Source organism: Meleagris gallopavo, chromosome 7 (assembly GCF_905368555.1).
Source record: "Meleagris gallopavo chromosome 7, MGAL_WU_HG_1.1, whole genome shotgun sequence".
Lineage (NCBI taxonomy): Eukaryota > Metazoa > Chordata > Aves > Galliformes > Phasianidae > Meleagris > Meleagris gallopavo.
In genome coordinates, this window is record NC_139410.1 from 7,872,465 (window position 1) to 7,893,091 (window position 20,627).

General features: G+C 46.4%; 1 protein-coding gene across 3 annotated transcripts in view; it reads left to right on the top strand.

Annotated features, from left to right (window-relative positions):
* TWIST2 (twist family bHLH transcription factor 2) overlaps positions 1 to 20,627 on the top strand; it is a 36,615-nt gene that overhangs the window by 6,466 nt on the left and 9,522 nt on the right. Inside the window, exon 2 of one of the 3 annotated variants that reach the window (XR_014884284.1) lies at positions 5,548 to 5,670. The exons of the other annotated variants lie outside the window; for them this stretch is intronic. The gene's annotated coding sequence lies outside the window, so the exon portion shown is untranslated. The remainder of the gene's footprint in view (positions 1 to 5,547; positions 5,671 to 20,627) is intronic. 3 annotated transcript variants of the gene reach the window in all.

The following is a 20,627-nucleotide window of genomic DNA, read 5'->3' on the forward strand; positions in this document are numbered from 1 at the left end:
GGCTTTAGAACATACAAATTAGTTCTGGGATGAATTCAGCCATCAAAAAAAACCCACAGGAAGTAATTTATGTGATTATACCTTTGGTTTAAGCTGTGTGGGCTGCCTTAAAAATCACACTTTGGTGCTCAAGCTTAAATAAAGCTCAGAATTTGGGGGGTTGGAGGGAGCGGGGGGAGGTTGTTGTGCAGGAAGCAGGACTCACTGTGGGTCAGGGCTCCTCAGCATCCCTGCTGCCCAGCGTGGCCATTTTCTGCACCTGGCTTGTTTTCTCCCATGCTGATTAGCTCCTTAATGAAATTAATCTGGCAGCGAGATCGGCATCAACCACAAGCACACGCATAGGAGACTGAAGATTGGAAAATGGTAGGAATGCTATTGAAAAGCAGAGGGCCAGCTCGAGAGAGTATTGCCACTTCTTGCCAAGGCGCTTGGAGATGCTTTGGGAAGAGCAGGCATCCTCTGCAATGGCTCCCGACTGAGTGCAACCATCGTAACAAAAAACAAAGTACTCATACAATACATTCATGTCTATTTTGACACAATAGATAACAGGAGCATTCTGCCGAGTCCATTATGCTATCTGTCATTGGGAGTGTGATGCTTCAGGCACCAGCCTGCGATCTCTGTGCTCATCCCACTCGGTGGGGTTTTCTGTGCTGAACAAGCAGATGTTTTGTGAGAGGATTTTCATCCTTCACCACTAGAAGGGCTGTCTATTAAGTGCCTGATACTACCAGCAGTAAATAACCTCTTTTACACTGTTTATATCTGAAACATTCATTGCTGGAGCACAGCTGAGCATTTGCTTTCCAACCACCTTCCCCATAGAGAAGACACAGGATCATCACTAAGTTTTGGAGCATAGAGGTGGCTCGGAACAGCCGGTTTGGAGCCTCAAGAGAAAAGATTCTCAGGATGATCCTATCCAGTGTTCCCATTGGAAATGCTAAACACAACCTAGAGACCAACATTTCTTGTGATAATTTAACATGTGTGCACACTGTGCTGTTTCCCAGCCCCATAACTTCACCCATTTGTGTGAGCCGGCTGTGGTCCGTTTGCTTCCCAGCGCAGTTTGACCTTAATCTTTTGTTTAGATGCTGCCATATGACTTCTCACACGCAGCTTTAGCAACACTTGGCTGTTTTGTATTGTTTTAAATTTAAAAAATTCCTCTTTTTTAGAGAGCCTGCCCCCTGGAATTACTCTTAGGTTACACTGACCACTTTGCCCATCAGCTGTTATGTATTTTGGGCATGGTCTTAAAATTATACACATGGTTAAATGTTTCAGAATGAGGGTTTTTTGGCTGTTTCTGACACTCCACACCACAGGTTCAGACTGAAGAGACACCCAGAGACCTTCCCAAGAGCATCACCACACAACCCTTCCCGCAGTCATCTGGGTCCAGAAGACATTAGAGGGGGCTGAGAGGCAGATGAAGCTGCCCCTCTGATTTCCATTTTTTTAGGAAACAGAAAATTAACCAAAAGAAAAGAAAGGAAAAAAAAAAGAAAGAAAGAAAAACAATATTTGGCAGCGAGCAGAGGGTAAGGATCACTGCCAAGGCCTGGACAGCTGTACCTTCTTCCCTAGCAAGTTGTGCGATCAGCTCGGGCTGTGCTGAAAGCCAAGAGGAGTTACCATAGCTGCCACATTGCATTGCACTGATCCTCCCTTTGGGAGACACCTTAAAGAAACAAACCCACCCTAACAGCTACGCGAGCACTCGCGCCTCGCCGTGCATCAGAGGAAAACTATGGGTGACCTCTTAGGCGTGCTGCTTTGTTTTCTTCTCTTTTTTTCCTTCCCCCAAAACCCAGCATCCGAGGGTGAGTGTCTGCTCCAAGGCAATGGGGACAGGGGAGGAGGAGAGACGCTTATGCCAAACTTTTTCTGCTTTCTGCTTGTGCACAAAAACTCCACATGGCTGCAGCAGTGCTCCCTCACCAGGGGAGGCCGTCTTAATGGCTCAAAATAACCCAGGAAATGGAGCGAAAACCCAGAGGGTTCCACCCTGTGCTGCATGGCTCTGTGTAGGGAGCAGGTGCCTCAGCACAGGTTCTTAGCTGGTGGTTTTGATGCATTACAAATCTTGAAGTGTTTCCTGGACGGGGTGTTGAAGTTAATGCGATGGAAGGTGACTTGGGAGAGTATACGGATCATCGTTGTGGGTGAAACCTCTACACTGTAATGTAATGGAGCACTCTCAGATTTCTTTTCAAACAGAAACAGAAAGTTGTTCTTCCTTCAGGGCAAAACCAAGAGACCTATTTCAAGGTATCCCTGCTCTATACATTCACAATGTGGCGTTTAAGATTTTTAGGTCATGGTCAAACAACATCCTGGCTTCCAAAGCTGCCTTTCACAGGAGCCTGCTACGTGTGCTTTTGTGTGCCATTAAAAACCCATTTTCCTTGAAAACATCTCCAGAATCTGTGCCCACAGCCCTACCCACACCGTGCCATGCCAAGCATCCTCCCTGCTGTGTTGGGAACGGGAAGAGGGACACAGGGTGCCCAATTGGTTACACAAATTCGGTGATGCACAAAGAAACCAACCAGCTACCTGCTGCATAGGCAGCAGCTTCTCAGGCTCAGAAAGGTGTGTGATAGCACAGGTGAACAGCGCAGCCCCCGGTCCCTTGCTGGCTCAGCATCTGCTGGCACTAGAGGGCAGGATGCACTGCATGAAAGAGCAAGGTGGGCCACAGATTGCATTCCAAGGGCACACCTAACAGAGAGCAAACCAGAGGCATCCTCACTGTGCAAAGCAATGAGGACACTCTGCAGCAGGCATCAGTGCAGTCCTATAGGTTGTTTAGCTCAGGGTCACGGTACCAAATGGCACCAGAAGCTGTTTGCTGCTTTCTCAGCCATGCAACTCAGGGTGAAACATTTTGCCTTGCAAGGGGATGCTCTGAGAAGTGTTTGCTGACACTTCATAGAAGCTTCTGTTCAAAGGCATTTGGTGGATCAGCGCAGCAGGCGCAGACAAGCTGTGCTGCAAATGCTGTAGCTCACACTCTTGGAAGTAACATTTTTGTTGTGTACCAACTAGCTAGCACTCAGGCTCTTTAATGCACTCTTCCTATATAGAAAATCTGCATTTCTGTTGGTGTTGTTAAAAACCTCATTATTTCCATAGCACTGGTATGTTTTTCCATGTATGCAATAAAGTCTGCACCATCCTCTCATCTCAATAGGAGACTTAAGACCAGCTCCAGACAAAACAACTATGAGTTTATTTCAGTTCTTTATTACAGACATCCGCATCAATAAATAACCAATATTTTGAAAGATCGCTCTGGACTGGCCCTGCTGTGCAAGTAAAAATCTGTAGCATGCTAGATGTTGCAATCTGTGGTCTGAACACCAGGAAAACTCCTCTGGAGCCTTGCAGCTCCCTGTAATCCTATGCTCAGCTGCAGGTAGAGGGGATGTCCCACTTGACAGTGGATTACAGAGATGCAAGTAGGTGAAGGAGCCCTCTCACCCATCTGCTCTGGCTATAGCCCATTTTGTGATGCAGCTTTTGATGTGAGCTGTGCACATCTGTGCCCCAAGTGCCACAAGGTGGTTGGGCTCTGGTCATCAAGAGTAAAAGTCGAACCTACTCTTGGTTCAGATACAATTTGCCTGTGTAATTTTTGTTAATGCTTGATGCCTGCATTTCCCCCTCTGCAAAGCAATGCCAATGCTTTTAGTGCCTCTGTTGCCTGCCAGCCTTGTTAACCCCCCCTACAAGACCGGAGCTCTGCATGCAGTGTGTAGGGAGGGAAGGGACCTGCACAAAGCAACACTCTGGTTCCATTGGAGCCAAGCCCTGGGTTCAGCACTGCTGCCCGCCCCATGCCCCCAGCAGCCCGTCCTCCTCTCGGCATGGATTATCCATCCACTCCCTTGTATTTTTTGGTGCTTTTTCCCAGGGGGATCCAACTGCTGCCAAATGGAAAATGGCTCTGCACTGAGGCCGTTTTGAGAAGCCTATCTACAGCAATTTGTATGCATTTCACAGCTCCTTGCTCAGAGATCTAAATTGCAGATGTGTCTTCAGATTTAGAAAGGGACAAAACGGAAGTAAAGAGGTTAAGCAGTGCTGTGAGTCACTCCAATAAGGACCTACTGTTGATTTAGAAACCTACCTCAGCAGTAAATACAGAACAAAGTTCTCCAAAATGTTTAACCTTTTGCATTCTGGCCAGCCAAACAAATAAACAAGAACAAAAATACCCTCACCAGAGTCAGAATAGCAGCAATCTTTGGTGGGGTTAGTAGCAAAAAGAAAGCGACCTGAATGAGTGATAATGAAGAACACAATGCATGAAGGCTGTGCTGCTCCCTGGGAATGGTTCCAGGCCGCAGAGAGCAGCGGACACAAGCAGCCATGTCCCAAATGAGCGTAAGGAGACTGCTGGGCTTGGAGTTTAGGGCACAACAGGGAACAAAAGAAAAGGAAATACAGTCCAAACTATGCTTCTGCTGAAGACAGTCATAAAACTTCAGTCCAAGAGGCAAGGGCACCCACTCTGTAGGGGAGAGCAGTTCGCACCTGAAGCTGCCTGGACATCCAGTGCAGTCTCAAATTATCTGCCCACTGGCAGTTTAGTTGTTTCTTTCCGGGGGTCTGGAAGCCTAGGTTGAATGTAAAACATGTCTGAGGTGTGTAATTCAAGAAAAAAGCTTGCTGCATAATTGCAAACAGGCGTAGCATGCAGGCTGACCGACCTACCAGAGAATTAGCTGCACGGCAGGCAGAGCAGAGGTCTTACTGTGCATGCAGGATGTGTCTGCACTGGTGTTGATGAAGCTCTGCAGAGGGCCATGCGTGCATTGTGGTGCCCTTACCTCAGCTATGGGAAGCCTTGCAAAAATACTGAAGACAGCTGAACCATGCAAACCCCTGCAATCTTGCTGAATGTCTCTATTTCTGCCTTCAAAGCACAGGGTGTATCAGCGGAAGGAGAGCATTCCCTGGGATTTGAGGCACTGAGTGGGAGTTAAGAGAAAGGCCAGCATCTGCTGATCTCAGGGTACCATCAGGAGAATTCTACACAAAGATATTGAGGAGTTCATTTGGGCCAGAGCCATCCCGAGGACTCAGTTAAATCAGAATTGCTGCAAAACCATGCAGAGTCACCAGGGGAACTAAGAGGGCTTTATAGTCCCAACAGTTGCGGTGATCTAAATGAAAACTGATGAGCAAGCATTTATCATAAGCATAAATCAGACTTTCCTTAAATATTGAGATGTGTTGTAAGTCAGAGGATGCTGTGCTGTGGTTTGCAAATCACCTAAGATTGTGTGGAAATGGAGATGCATTCAAAAAGGACCATTTTGGTCAGCAGAGAACTTCAAGAAAATGCCAATAAGGAAAAGCTAAGGTTTGATGTAACAGCAAGAGAGGTTTCTGGTGCAGTAAGGAAAGTAGGTTGCATACCAGATGTTATTGAGCCAGGAGTGTTCCTAAACTGTGGGCATTTTCAGAGATGCATTTCTGTACCCTCCCTTCCCTATCTTTTTCCTTTTCTACCTTTTGATGTAGATCCTCAGACACTGGTATTTGTCTGCAACAAGAAGACATAAAACTTGTGGGATTCTCTTTCTTGCTGCAGCCCTTCTTGAAAAATGCAATGAGATCTCAGGAAAGACCTTCACCTTTTTGCAGGTAACCAGAGCAGGTGACAGTGGTGGTGGGATGGGAGCCATTCCCAGGGCATTAGTTCCAGTGAGCTGTTGTCAGCTTCCTCTGAGGTGGGAACCACCACAAAAGGGGGAGGATTTCATGCTGCTTTTGGGAGGGAAGATCATTAGGAAGTGCAATCAGTGAGGTTACAGAGAGCTGCTGGAGCCTGTGTGCTCACATATCTGTTGCTGGTATTGAACCTAAGCACCAGCGAAGAGCCCAAAACTGGGTAAAGGAACAACATGAAGCAAAGCTGGGGGAACATGAAATGAGAATGGGGCTCATCTCCTCTGCTCTCATCTCCTCTGCTCTTATCTTGGCCACAGCAAGTGATGGAGCAAGGAGAGCCAAGGGAGCAGCAGGGCAGGAGGAGCCTGGGAGGCCATGAGCAGAGGAAGCAGAGGACCCTGGGGACCAAGAATGAGCTGAGAGGAAAAAAGAGCAGCTTGGACTGGGCTGTGTCACAGAGGGAGGCTGAGACTGAGCAGACAGCAAGCTAACATGAAGAGACTGCTCCCAGAGCAGATTGCTGCCTCGCTACATAGGCTGTAGTGTCTTGTCAGCAAAGGAAAGGACTAACATGGCCAAACACAAGCTGGAGCATGAAAAAATTATTTCATCCTCACTGTGTGCAGGTGCCCACTCTGCACCAGAGCACCCAATAGAACTCGGCCTTCAGACTGTCACTATCACTTTCCTCTGGCCTGTTATTAGGAAAGTAACACACTCTGTGTTGGACAGACTAGAACTGGAAGGTGAGGTTAAGAAGTGTAGGGACCCTTTAGAGTTGATGTTTTTTGTTTGAAGAGCACTGAATTTCCTCAGCCCTTTAGAAAATACCACCCTATGTCCACGCCTGAGATTCTTGATATTTCATAGCTTTTTCAATAACTTTGAAAACCTTCTTTAAGCTGTAATGTGCAAGACCAAGATGAAGAGGGATTAAGCAACATTTGCATGTTCTTAGGTGTGCAACTGGAAGTCCAGGAAAAGTCACAAGCTGGTGCAGAGCAGACCCTGTGTATGTCCTGTTACTGCAGCATCCTCAGGCCATCTCCACAGACATCAACCACCACTTCCCTGCACCTGTAACCAAAGACTTCCCACCAGAATAGCTCCCTGTAGTAGGAGGCTCCTTGCCCAAGGAGGTTGTGGATGCCCCATCCCTGCAGGCATTCAAGGCCAGGCTGGATGTGGCTCTGGACAGCCTGGTCTGGTGGCTGGTGAACCTGCACACAGCAGGGGGTTGAAACTAGATGAGCATTGTGGTCCTTTTCAACCCAGGCCATTCTGTGATTGTACAAATACTGGAATGCTTTGCTGCGTGAACACAAACCTTTGCTCCACATGGGCAGGGCAGCATTATTACTCCTGTCCTAGAGAGTGGAACCTAGTACATGGAGATGCCATAGACCAGAACAGCAAAGCTGCTTCATCTACCACCTTTACTGCAGTGAGCAAGCAATCCTCTGGTGCCTAGGCCAGATCATAGCTCCCTTTCCTAGAAAGGCAGCCCACAAGCTTCTCCCTTGGCTCTCTCGTGCCTAGAAGGGATCCTCAGCCAACAAGACAGCTTACCTGGGCCTCAACCCCACTCTGGTCTCCTAGAAGTAGAATTGTGCTGATTGTATCAGAGGTGATCCCCTGGTCACTCAGGGAGTCCCCATAGCTGAGTGCATGCATTTTCCCCAGACAGATACAGACCACCAGTTGCTACAGTCACCATCTAGCTCATGTAACCAGGCACAGCTCCAGTGAAAGCAATAAAGCCAACTCCTTTGCTTAATAAATGGAAGTGGTTTGTACTGGAGAAACCTGACAGCCCTATTTCCTGGACTTAAGCACATCCCACAGCCAGAAACAAAGAAGACAAGTGAAGTGGTCGGAGCAGGGAGATAGATATACTGTTGGAAAGAAAAGTAAAGACAGCAATTCTGTATAGTGCCTGGGGTTGCTGTGATAGTGCTCATTTCAGCTAGTGTTCTTATCTCAGTAGTAAGCATTTTGGGGGCAACATGCAAACACGTGAAGAGGAGTATCTTCCTTCACATCCATCAGGATGCTTTTCCAGCACTCCAATGGAATGACTCAGGAGCGTTTGCTAAAGAGGGACCGAGGAGGGGGGAAGAAAAGGAAGAAGAAGGTATTTAAAAACTCCCAAATCATTTTTTAAAAATCATTAGCTATTATTTCAGCTGTGTGACCTCCTGAAGGGACTTTCTAGAGGGCCAGATTATGCAGTCAACTAAAAATATAAATAAGTAAAGAGAGGGCAGAGATCACTTTGCTCAGCCAATTTGTGTGGGATGTCAGGTTAAGCTTCCTGTAGGGTGCATGCATGTGCTTCCTGGACACGAGTGTGGCCTGACAGCTCCCCTAATCTGAGGACACCTCCCCAGTCAGTAGATATGGCACAAGTAATGAGTTACCATTTTCATTTCTGAAGTGCTGGTTTCCAAATACGTCTTGCTAGTCCTGCAGGAAACGGAGCACGTCACATTGCTGCAAGATTTCCAGCTGCAGTTCAAGCTGGCTATGGCTTCAGATGCTACTTCTCAGACAGGCGTGCTTCTCTGGGTAAACGTCTTTATCCTTCCCAGCTGAAGCATACATTATGGGTAGGGGAAACTTTTGAACTCCTTCCCATTCTATTTATGGTTATACCAAGGGTCCTGCTGAACACACAGACCTCTGTGGTATCCCTATGGCTGCACTCCACCATAGCTGCAACAGCATCTTTAACACAAGAAGTGCAGAGGAGTGAAGTTACTACAAACACCTTGTGCTCCTCCACATCTACAGTATCACAGATGTGTAGGAGCATGCCTAAACATTTCTCTATATACAGATTGACCATTATTTCCTCATACCATCCCTGCATACAATCTGATTTCTCACTTCTGCTGCTGAATTGAATGTGCAGCCTCCCCCCACCCTTCACAAACCAATCTGTAAGTAAGAAGCTGAAGGAAACATTTTCCTGCATTGAAAGCACAAGCTGTGTGTAAAACTTGATTGTATAGAGTGGAAAAGCTTTTCAGCACATGTTGCAAACATAGGCAAGTCAGATGAGAAACATGTGAGCAGCATTTTCAGGGAAAGTCCCTGATTTAAGGGAGAATAGGCTTAGCTCAGGTCTGCCTGCCCTAGGACTCACAGTCTGCATATCCTAGGGCAGCTTGTGAAATGCAGAGAGGAACAACATTGCCAAAGTCAAAGCACAAAGCCTTTCTTTTGAACAGATGCAGAGAGCTCCTCTCCCTCCCCCAGAAAGGAGACTGCATCAGTGCCACTGTAATATGGGTTATTAGCTCAGTAGGAAACTAGCAGGGTTCAGATTCAAAGGCTCAGACAAGTCCAGCTTGCAGCTGGCAAACCTAAACAAGACCAGCCAGCTGGCGTTGAGCTGAGTCATCCACACAGCAATTTGGTAGAAAATGTTGACTTAACCCATTCATATAATTATCCAAATCCAAAAACCCTGGCAAGTAGAGTCAAGGAAATGTACATCTGCCTTCTGCACAATGACAGACTGGAAAAGATCATGTAAACCAATTTTCTAGGGCTTTTTATAGACTTTTATGTTCGTGTTACGTACAATTCAAATTTTTGGTAGTCATTTGTTAGGCTGCTCTGATTCAGCAAAGCACATGACACATCCTCAGTGCATGTGCTAAATCCCGCTGAAGTCATGGGGGCTAGAGGCACTCGGTTAGAAATCAGGCATGTGATTGAATGCTTTACTAAATGAAGGCAAGCTAAGGACAAGCTGGCTTTCTTTTTTTTTTTTTCTTTTTTCTTTTTTTTTTTAACAATCAAATTGCTTCTTAAGCAGAGAGGTTTCCTCTCTGCATGTTTCTTCTTCCAGAAGTTTGAACTTGGAGTGAGAATGTTTGACCGCCTTCTTAAAAAGCAGTAAGTGAACGATTGGCTTCTTATTTCTCTTCTCCAAGCCAGAAAGTTTAGATGTGTGGTGGAAAATTGTAAAAAGAGCTTTAAAGTTTCTGCAGGATAGCTTTTCTATGCAAACTTGAAACAGCAACATAGAAAGCTGGTAGATGGCAATCAGAATATACCACCTTCGGTGTTTACTCCCAGCTCACTGATACGTGAGCATTAAGAGGTTGGCAAGGAGGAAAGGTAGAAGAAAGGAGAGTGAGGTAGAGAGAAAGAAGAGTGGCATCTGGGGACAAGGTTGAAGAATGAGATCTAGAGGGCTGGTTTTAAGCTTTGACAGCAACTGTAGAGGTGATGGAAAGGGTTCTACATGCAGCAAATACTGTAAGAATTGATGTAGTAGTTATGCACAACAGATGAGGGCTCTTGCCAGGCTTACGAGCGTGTTAATGTAGCTGTTGGATCCCGGAAGGCAGTAAGAAATAGCACCAGCAAATCATGAGTGCAAAGCAAGCTGTGCCCTACCAGGATATGCATTCAAAGTCATGACAATCACTCCCCAAGCATGGGGACAGCCATTTATGGGGTGTCCATAAGGGAGTGCAGCGGATCTGTTCTGCAGTGGGGCTCCTACCCTGAGGCTGATGGTGGCATTCAGTGAGCTTTGCTCACCCCTACCCTACACGTGACCTGATGGCTGCCTGTCATGGTTAGCATCACTGCAGGAGTGCCTCATTCGATGTCAAGAACTTTTTACCACAGCAGGATTGTTTGGTATATAAAGTGCAACTCCCTCTGCATGAGGGCAACACCCAGTAACCCCACATATTTTAAAGAGTTGGACTATTCTTGCCATAAAAAAGATCAGAGTGGCTTTATTGACTGCAGTGGAGTTAAACTGGTTTATTCCAAGTGAGAATTTGGCCCCTTGACTTCAATGAAGCTGCGCTGATTAATCCCAGATGGAGACCTGGCCTGGTACAATCCCATCCAAAAATCCTGGCAGATTAGTAACACACACACACTGAATCACCACCGTTACTCAGAGTCTGGGTGGTTATCAAAAACCTGCACCTGCTGCAGAGGGAAACACTGCAACTGCGATTGCTGACTTCAGGGACCAGGGTGTGGTGAGCGAGGGCACATTCTTCAAACACTGCCTCATGCAAGGGAGGAGATGCCAGAGCAGCATGCTTTCCTCTGCAAATATTTGGGAATGTGGTCTGGGATGTAAGTCCTGGCTCTGATAAAACCCAGGTATGGTGGCAGGGAGCTTGCTGGGCAAGGAAATGGAGAAATCCTGCTCCTTCTCACTGCAGGTTTTCTGCGATGCTCTGTAAAGATCCTCAGTATAAAAGCTGAGAATGAAATCCCCTCAGCTTCAGTGAATCTGTCCTGGCATCAGACTGAAGCGCCAGTTGTGAATGCAGCTCCAGGCAGCAAAGGGGAGATTTTGCTGCACTTCAAATCCCCACTTCAAATGCAGGAAAAGAAACACTCAAGAAAGCACATCTTTTTGCAGCAATCATCCCCAAGTTTCCCTCAGGGCAGGCAGTTTTGCTTCCTGGTGTTCCAGGAAAAAGTGCTGTCCTAATGAGGAACGGATCCACTGAAAACCAAAAGGACTTTACTTTCACAGCAACATGCATACATTCCCATACAGACACGTGCGGGGAGACACTGAAGCTGTGCCTTGTGTGGAGAAACACCAAAATAAACCTCTTCAGAGACTGATATTGATGGGTTTTTTTAGTCTCAGGTGGTAGAAACACAGGGTGAGCAATATGTAGCACACCTTCCCAGCACATTACCTATGCACAGATGTTACCCACGGCTAAATCCCTTCCCAACTGGCTGGCTGGAGGTGCCCCTCATTCACTCTGAGACAATATCACATAGGTCAAGGTGACAAAAAAGGGCTCAGCATCGCGTGCAGAGAAGGCACGGCATCACAATCAGGAAGAAGAAATGCCTAAGCTTGCAGTTTGCTTACTCCAGCTCTGCCTTACAAGCGTTTCTGAAGTCAGGCATCTGGAACGTGATGTAATCTGAAAATTGATCAGCAACAGCACACGAACAGCTGTGCACATCTGGCATACAGGTGTTTCGGCTGCTATCTGTCAGGAGCTATATCAAATATTAAAAAGCATCTCGAGTTCATAAGGAAATCTTACCTGTCCTGCAGATTGTTCACAGGAGCATGCAAAATGCCATTGGTTCTGTGCAAACTCTTGCTGCATTTTAGTGGGTGGCCCAAGTTTCTATTTTTTATATTTAATAAGGAGTTTGAACCAGAGATATTCCTGTAAAGTGGGGTTTTCACTGTTAATACCACTGGCATTAAGCCACCAGTGGAATTAGTTGAGTTAGTTGTAATGGATAACTGCTGTCATCTACTTGCTGATTTACTCTTAGGAGGCAGCGTTGTTAAGTACCCTTACATGGCCTTTGTGCTGCACTGATGAATAAAAAGCAGCCAGCAGTACCCTTTGTGCTTGCCTACCTATGGACACTGCAAGGCTTGCTCCAGTGTCCCTGAGCCACAAAAAAACATGGAGATGCTGCCACTGAGGAAGTTTGCAGACTGCAGCGGAATATATACTGCACACAAAAAAGAGGAGGAGAGCAAGGAAGGTGCTGGCTGAGCCCCGAAAGAGCTCCCTTGGAAGAATAATAAAGCTGCAGATGTATATATTTATTCTTGGAGTAGGTGTTTTTCCTAGAATTTCTGTTATTTTGGCAGGAGTGGAGAGGGGAGGAGAAAATGCTTCCCTTTGTCCAATATTCTTTGCTTTTCCAAAATGGGATGGAGGCAGGTGTTTTTACATCCCATGTTGTATAGAGAGGGACCAGAGACATTCACTCTGACCACCAGCACTGTCAGAGCATGTTGCATATCGTGCTGCATGAAGCCCAAGCCACAGCTCCACATATTTCCAAAAGCAAGGAAGGACATTGCAACTACTGGTATTTTCCACCTGGATATTCTCAACCAGCCTACCAGAACACGATATATTTTATTTTGCAGACAGCTTAGCACATATATGTGGTCAGTCATCATAGCTGAGTCAATAAACTGTAACAACAGGTCATGCAGCTGTGTCCTAAAGCATACTAAGCCCTAGTTTGCAAGCTGGATGGGATAGGCATCGCACGAGTCTGTTGCTGTGAGAATCTCAATAGAAACGTATGGCTCATGCCTGACCACTTCACCTTCCTTATCTGATTTCTGTGCAGTGTATTTCCATCACCTCAGCACTGATCTGGCTGGTCCAAGCATGCAGTAGGTGTGTGTTTCAGGCAGGGAGAACAGAACGCCTTCCTACAACTGCTTATGGGCTGGCAGTTGAAACCCATATTGATACGGGATGCCTCGAGGCTGGAGAATCAGAGAGGCTCAAACGGCAGAAGGAGCAAAAAAAAACTGCACTCATCTGCACAAGCTTCATCAGCTTCAAAGCCATTGTTTAAGGACGTGTGCATCTACGCTACCTCCCCTCCCCATCCCTATTTGTTTTAGTGGAGCTGCTCAAGAAGAAAATCTCATTTCCTGCCTTCTCCCTCTCCCTGTTTCTCTCTCTATTCCACACCTTTCTGATGCAAAGCCAGGCTTGTCTCTGAGTGCCCACAGGGAGGGGAGCAGAGAGAAGCCAGGGAAGCAGTGCAGACACAGGCATTGCTGCAGCATCATTCAGGAGGGCTGGAGGTGGCCCCTGGCTATCCCTTGCTCCTTGCACCATGGGTCCTTGTGTGAGTCAGGAGATGCTGGTGGTGTCCCCAAGCACTCGCTCTTCAGAGCCACCCACGAGGCAGCTGGGCAGAGCTGAGGACAGAGCTTACACGGTCCTTTCAAATTTCGAAACAGCTCTGCTTTTTCCTGCTCCAACTGCTCATTAACAGCTTCCGGCTTTTGGCAATTTCTAGCAGCGCTTTCAGTGATGTACTGCCAAGATTTTAACAAGGGGCTCCCACAAACCTACCTCCTCCTCCAGCTGCAATGTACCCCACTGCCCCGGAGAGGCCAAGGCTTGGACTGTGGAGGAGTGCAGGGCTGGGAGAACTGTTCCTTTGGGGGACTCTTTCCTGTTTAAAGCTTTTATTTTTCCTTCTTTTTTTTTCTGGCAACGGAGGGATGCAGCACCTTGGAGCAAACATACAGACTGCCAGGAGGTTGCTGCAGAGAGGCAGGACATAACACAGAAATCCTGAGAGCCCCAGCAGCAAAACACTTCATTGCAGAGCCCTCACTTGTCCTCCCTGTTGAGAGGCCAGTCCCAGGCAATGCGTTTTATATGGGCTAAAAAAATCAGCCACTGGCCAAAATGCTGAAGATGAGCCTTTCTCTAAGTGCTCTGAGACCCCAAAGGGAAAGATTTTTCTGCTGGAAGTGGTTGAATGCATGAATTTGTGTGATTTTAAGTGGTAAAGATAGAGTGTACTTAAGTGATAAATGGAAGCTTAACAGGAGCTAAGGGAACTTTGAGATCAGAGTATGCAGAGGTGTTATGCTTGTTTGTGAGAGATGGAGATGTTTCTTTTACCCCAGAGAGCTCAGCCTAGCAGCAGTGCACCTGAACACAGAAGAACAGGAAATCTCACTTTCTGCCTTTAAGTAAGAACTGGGTGCAAGAAGGACAACTGCATGATGGACGCCAAAACTGTAAATTATGGGGCATTCAAAAGACAGCCAAATGACACATTAATAGATAAACCTATAGCTTACACATTAATATACAAATATTAAATGCAGCTTGTTCTAGTAAAAACTACAGCATGAACTTCACTAGATCTGTGCAAACCAGTGGTATCTTGTTACCTATTAAAGTATTTTCCGTATTTTGTTCAATTCTTTTTTCCTCTTCATTTAATTGAAACTATTCTCAAACCAGAAAGACAAACAGAGACAAATACTTTGCAGCACTGTAAAACTGGAATTACGGTGCTGGCAGCTCTACAGGGACCACAAGCCCTGGTGTAGATAATGCCTATTGAGGTAGGTAATCACAGGTACAAAAGAGCCATTCTGCAGGAGAGTACAAAAAAAAAAAAAAAAAAAAAGAATTAATGAAGGTTATTTAGGGGGGCTGGGGGACCCAGGGTTGTGGGCTTGCTTTTCAGTGTTGCATCTTTAGGATCTTTCACCACGAACAGTGACGTGTGAGCAAGGCTTTGGCTTTTCTTAATAATGGACAAGCTGGGCTGGTGAGACAGAAGCAGGCTTGGGAAGAGGAGGATGGAAAGGATTAAATCTCCTTCCAGACAGGTCGTATGTTTGCTTTTTCCACCTCCCTGTCAAACAGTTAGTCACACCCCTGATACCAAACCGGGGAGCTGCGGGACACAGGGAAGATATTTTCTCTTGGGCCAGCCATGGGCAGACAAATCCTGCAAGGTCTGGAAAGTCTGGAGTAAATTAGATTAGAGGTTTTCCTCTAGACATTGATAGGCTCTTGAGGTGGGGATACGTTTGGAGAGAGCAAGGGGGGCCCTGCGGCTTAGGAATGAACAACTGCGAAGGATATGTTTTTAAATGGTTTCCCAGCTGTAAGATGCACATAATTGTGGCTTTCCTTCATCTGGGAGACTTCAAGAGCGGATGGTTGATAAGAGTTCATACCAGCAAAGGCAGAAAAACACAAGCCAAGGTATCTGGTTTCAGTCTGTCCGTACCCGCAGCATTAGATCTGATTTTGTCCTTCTCCCCTCACTGCATGTACACAATTATCTGAATTCCTTTCTCCACTGCTTCCTCTCCTCTGAAGTCTTGCAGGCCAGCCCTTGTGCCTTTTCTCTGAGGGCTGTACTTGCTTACTGCATTAGAGATGGCCATGCAATTGGTCTCTGTCCATTCAGGGTCAACTTTTGCCACCACAGCGCTGCATCTACAAGGACTCATGCTCTCTGGAGAGCAGAGAGCCACCAGGGCGATGGGAACTTATACTCCAACCCCATTTTTTAGTCTTTTTCTGATGGGAAACAGCCTGTCTAATGACCTAACCGCTCAAAAGTGCCATTCCTTTGTACCTTAGTTTACCCTTTGTTCCTGTATTCTGCTATTTGCCTCCGGCTGTGCTCAGAAAGAGGGCCCCAAACTCTTGTACTGCAAATGGGGCATCTCAAGGACTATTACACCATTTTGGGATGGTTTCCTGGACAACTCTGTGGGCAGTAAAGTAGATATGCTTGAGGACACAGCCTAAACATTGCTTTTCCACCTCAAACAGTTGCCCCATTCTCCACACCCAGCAGCCCTGTGGTTGAGCAGAAGAGGACATTATTCTATGGGCAAATTGGCCTCCCAAAATAAGACTCTTGATCCTTCTCTGGGATTGGCACACGCTGGTTTTTCCCCACAAAGGACAACACACAATTGCCTGCTCACAAACGTCTTGACACTGCTGTGATATTTTTCCTGAAAGGTTGCATTTTTGAACCATCTAAATGACAAAAAGTGTTTTAAACATAAACTACTGTCCACTTTGTCTCCAGAGGCTGCTGACAGCTCCGTAAGATGATTTGAGAATATCTCTTTGGTACAGACACATCTAATGATGTGAGGCATAGGTTTGTGTAGATCCTTTCTTCCTTAAACTTTACTACAACAATACCAGTTTGCATATAAACTGTGCATAAATATGGACACTATATGTACAGATATGGGTTTCCAATCTCTACACAGACTCATGAAGATACCTCAAGAACTGAAGAATTTAGTTTAAAAATCCAGTGTGTTTTGATTTTGGTTTTAGCCTATTTCATCCAAGTTACACGTAGAAATGTCAGCACGGAAATTGCACAGATGAAAATTCTTTTCATAATTGCCTTCGAAAATTCTTCTGATGTCCCTTAAGCCAGCTGTCAGCACTATCAAAACAGCATCTCATGGTATGGGGTTGCCCTTTACCCAGGTAGGGAACAACCAAAACCCCCCAACACTCTCTTTCCAGTCCAGAGGACATATGTCTGTTGCATATGGTCTTCAGCAGTCAACAGTGATTAAAACTGTTCTTAGGAATCCTCTGTTTCACCTAGGAGTGACCATGGTGCACAAGGTGTACAGGGGAAGGGCTCACTTCAGTGGTGCATGGGCCCTGAGTAACAGGGGTTAAGAGGCCTAGACTGCTCTGAACACTGGCCATAGGCTACCAACTATGGAGTAATTGCCTGGAATGAAGGAGGACAGCATCAGGCTAACAGCATTAAGTTAACAGGTTCCACCATGAGCATTTATGCAGCCCACTCACACCCCCGGGGCAGGTTCAGCCTGTGGTGGGCAGCGAGGAATGCTCAGAAAGGCCTGGCACCACCTGCAGGATGTAGAGCTGGCATCAGGGAAGCTAGAAGAGAGCCCCTGCTTTGAAAATGAGTCCTGCGTTGAGAGTTTGAGCTGTTTACAGGCTTTTCTCCCTTACTTTCACCCTACACAACAGGAAATCAGAGAAGTTTTCATCTGTAAATCACTGCTTGCAGCCCACCTTTGTTCCTTTCCAGCTTTCCGAATCTGCAGGAGCAATAGCAACAAGGAGACAGCTATGTGTTTTGCCTCATCCTAAGAGCATCAGATAACTTGGTTTGCCTGTGTATGTTCCAGTGTGCTGGCCACGAGGCTCCTGGCAGGCAGCACCTTGCCTCCACCCTAATACCTCTCTCTTGCAAGTTTAACAAATATACCATAAAATCTAAGCCAAAAAAATCCTCATTCCTTCTGCCTCAGGTCTGCTTCATATGGCACACAAAGACAGTGACACTGTGTGTTTCCTCCAGGTGGGACACTGCTTTGCAAACTGGGTTTATAATCAAAGAATATATGGATGTTATAATTAAGAAGTATATAAGAAAGTTAGGCTAAACAGGTTATCATGCTAAAGAAGAATGAATGCAAAGCTTATCCCTCTCCCAGGCTCACTAAGAAGTCTCCAAGAGGAGCAATCTCCAAAAGAGATCGTTCCCTAGTGGCAGTCAGCTCTTAAATTGTCACGGAGTTAACGAGATCAATCTACACCCGTGACAGGGGGCGGTAGGCCCCTGCCCTCCCCTTCCCAGCCCACAAAATGGGAAGGAAGGGAGGAAAACAAAAAAACAGCGGCAACAATCTATGGAGGAAAACTTATTTTACTAATTATGATATCGGAATGCAAGATAACACAATATAATACAATCTGATTGAAATTGAGACTAATAAATCAAATAAAACAGGAGAGAGAGAGAGAGGGAGAGTTCCCGATACCGATTCAAACCTGAAAAGCTTGGAACGGCCAGGAAAGCACCCTCCAGCACCCACTGCCAGGCAGTAAGAGACCGCCCCACCCGGAAGGGTCAGATCCCATGACTTCTGTAACGTATGGGGATAGGTGCCTGGAATTGGAGCATTAACACTTTAACTCCCAGTATACTACATGATGTATTGATGCGGAATACTGAGAACCAAACCAAAACAAAAAAAAATATAAAACCATGACATTCCACCCCTTATTCTACATCACTACATCATGCTTAATTTATATACATATATAAGCGAAAAAAATGATTAAAATGCATTACACACACGTCTATATACATATACATAGAATTATCGACTGCACTCCCCCAGCATCAAGTTTCCTTGTGGTACACATTGAACATCCCCGTTTTTTTGCATTACCCACCAAGTGGTCCCAGGTCCCTGGGCAAAAACAGTACCACGGAGTGGGTTGCCCTTTCCAGAAGCTGGAAGAACCCAAACTGCTTTTCCCAACATGTTCTTTACATGTACAACAGGGACTTTATCTCCGTCTACAGTAAGTAGGGAGCTGGATTGGGTAGGACCATCACGATTGATAGATCCTCTGGTATTGACTAACCAGGTGGCTTCTGCCAAATGCTTTTCCCAGTGTTTAAATGTACCGCCTCCCATTGCTTTCAGCATAGTTTTTAACAACCCATTGTATCGTTCAATTTTACCAGAGGCTGGTGCATGGTAGGGAATATGGTAAATCCACTCAATGCCATGATCTTTGGCCCAAGTATTTACAAGAGAATTTTTAAAATGAGTCCCATTATCTGACTCAATTCTTTCTGGGGTACCATGTCGCCACAGGACTTGTTTCTCAAGACCTAATATGGTATTTCGGGCGGTAGCATGGGGTACTGCATAGGTTTCAAGCCACCCAGTTGTTGCCTCCACCATAGTAAGCACATAACATTTACCACTGCGAGATCGTGGCAAGGTGATATAATCAACCTGCCATGCCTCTCCGTATTTATACTTTAGCCATCGCCCTTCCCCCCAGTGTGGTTTCATCCTTTTGGCTTGTTTGATTATGGCACATGTTTCACAATCATGAATAACCTGTGCAATAGCGTCCATAGTTAAGTCCACCCCTCGGTCTCTAGCCCATTTATGTGTCGCATCTCTCCCTTGGTGACCCGAGGTCTCATGGGCCCATCGAGCTAAAAATAATTCACCCTTGTTCTGCCAGTCCAGGTCTATTTGGGCCACCTCAATTCTGGCAGCTTGGTCTACCTGATGGTTATTTTGCTGTTCTTCTGTAGCCCGACTCTTGGGCACATGAGCATCCACATGGCGCACCTTTACAACCATATTCTTTGTTCGGGCGGCAATATCTTTCCACAATTCAGCAGCCCAAATAGGTTTACTCTTTCTTTGCCAGTTATTTTGCTCCCACTGCTGTAACCATCCCCATAGAGCATTTGCCACCATCCATGAGTCAGTGTAAAGATAAAGCATTGGCCACCTCTCCCGTTCAGCAACATCCAAGGCCAGCTGGACAGCCTTTACCTCTGCAAATTGGCTCGATTCTCCTTTTCCTTCAGTGGCCTCTGCAACTTGTCGTGTGGGGCTCCACACAGCGGCTTTCCATCTGCGATGCTTTCCCACAATACGACATGATCCATCTGTGAACAGAGCATATTTCTTTTCATTTTCTGGTAGTTCATTGTATGGTGGGGCCTCTTTTGCACGTGCTACTTCTTCTCCTGGTGATGTTCCAAACTTTTTGCCTTCAGGCCAGTCCATGATCACCTCTAGGATTCCTGGACGGTTGAGATTCCCCATCCGCGCTCGCTGCGTAATCAGCGCAATCCACTTACTCCAAGTGGCATCGGTAGCATGATGGGTGGAGGAACCCTTTCCCTTAAACATCCAGTTCAGCACTGGCAGTCGAGGTGCCAGAAGAAGCTGCGTTTCAGTACCGATTACTTCGGAAGCAGCCCGAACCCCCTCATACGCGGCTAAGATCTCCTTCTCAGTTGGAGTGTAGCCCTCTTCTGACCCCCTGTAAGCTCGACTCCAGAATCCCAGGGGTCGGCCTCGGGTCTCTCCTGAGGCTCTCTGCCACAAACTCCAAGTGGGACCTTTCTCTCCAGCAGCAGTGTAGAGGATGTTCTTTATACCCTGTCCCATTCGTACTGGCCCTAGGGCCACGGCACGGGCTATTTCCTGTTTAATCTGTTCAAAAGCCTGCTGCTGCTCCGGGCCCCACGTAAACTCATTCTTCATTCGCGTCACATGATAAAGGGGACTTACAATGAGGCTGTAGTTTGGAACATGCATTCTCCAAAAACCCACTACGCCCAGGAACGATTGTGTCTCTTTCTTATTAGTGGGTGGAGACATGGCACTGATTTTGTCAATCACATCTGTTGGGATGTGACGACGGCCATCTTGCCACTTTATACCTAGGAACTGAATCTCCTGAGCAGGTCCTTTCACTTTGCTCCGCTTAATAGCAAAACCAGCACACAGAAGAATTTGGATTATTCGCTCTCCTTTCGTGAAGACTTCTTCTGCTGTATCGCCCCACACAACGATATCATCAATGTACTGCAGGTGCTCAGGAGCACTGCCTTGTTCCAATACAGTTTGGATCAACCCATGGCAAATGGTTGGGCTGTGTTTCCACCCCTGGGGCAAACGGTTCCAAGTATACTGAACGCCCCTCCATGTGAAAGCAAACTGTGGCCTACATTCTTTGGCCAAAGGAATGGAAAAGAAGGCATTAGCAATGTCAATGGTGGCATACCATTTGGCTGCCTTTGACTCT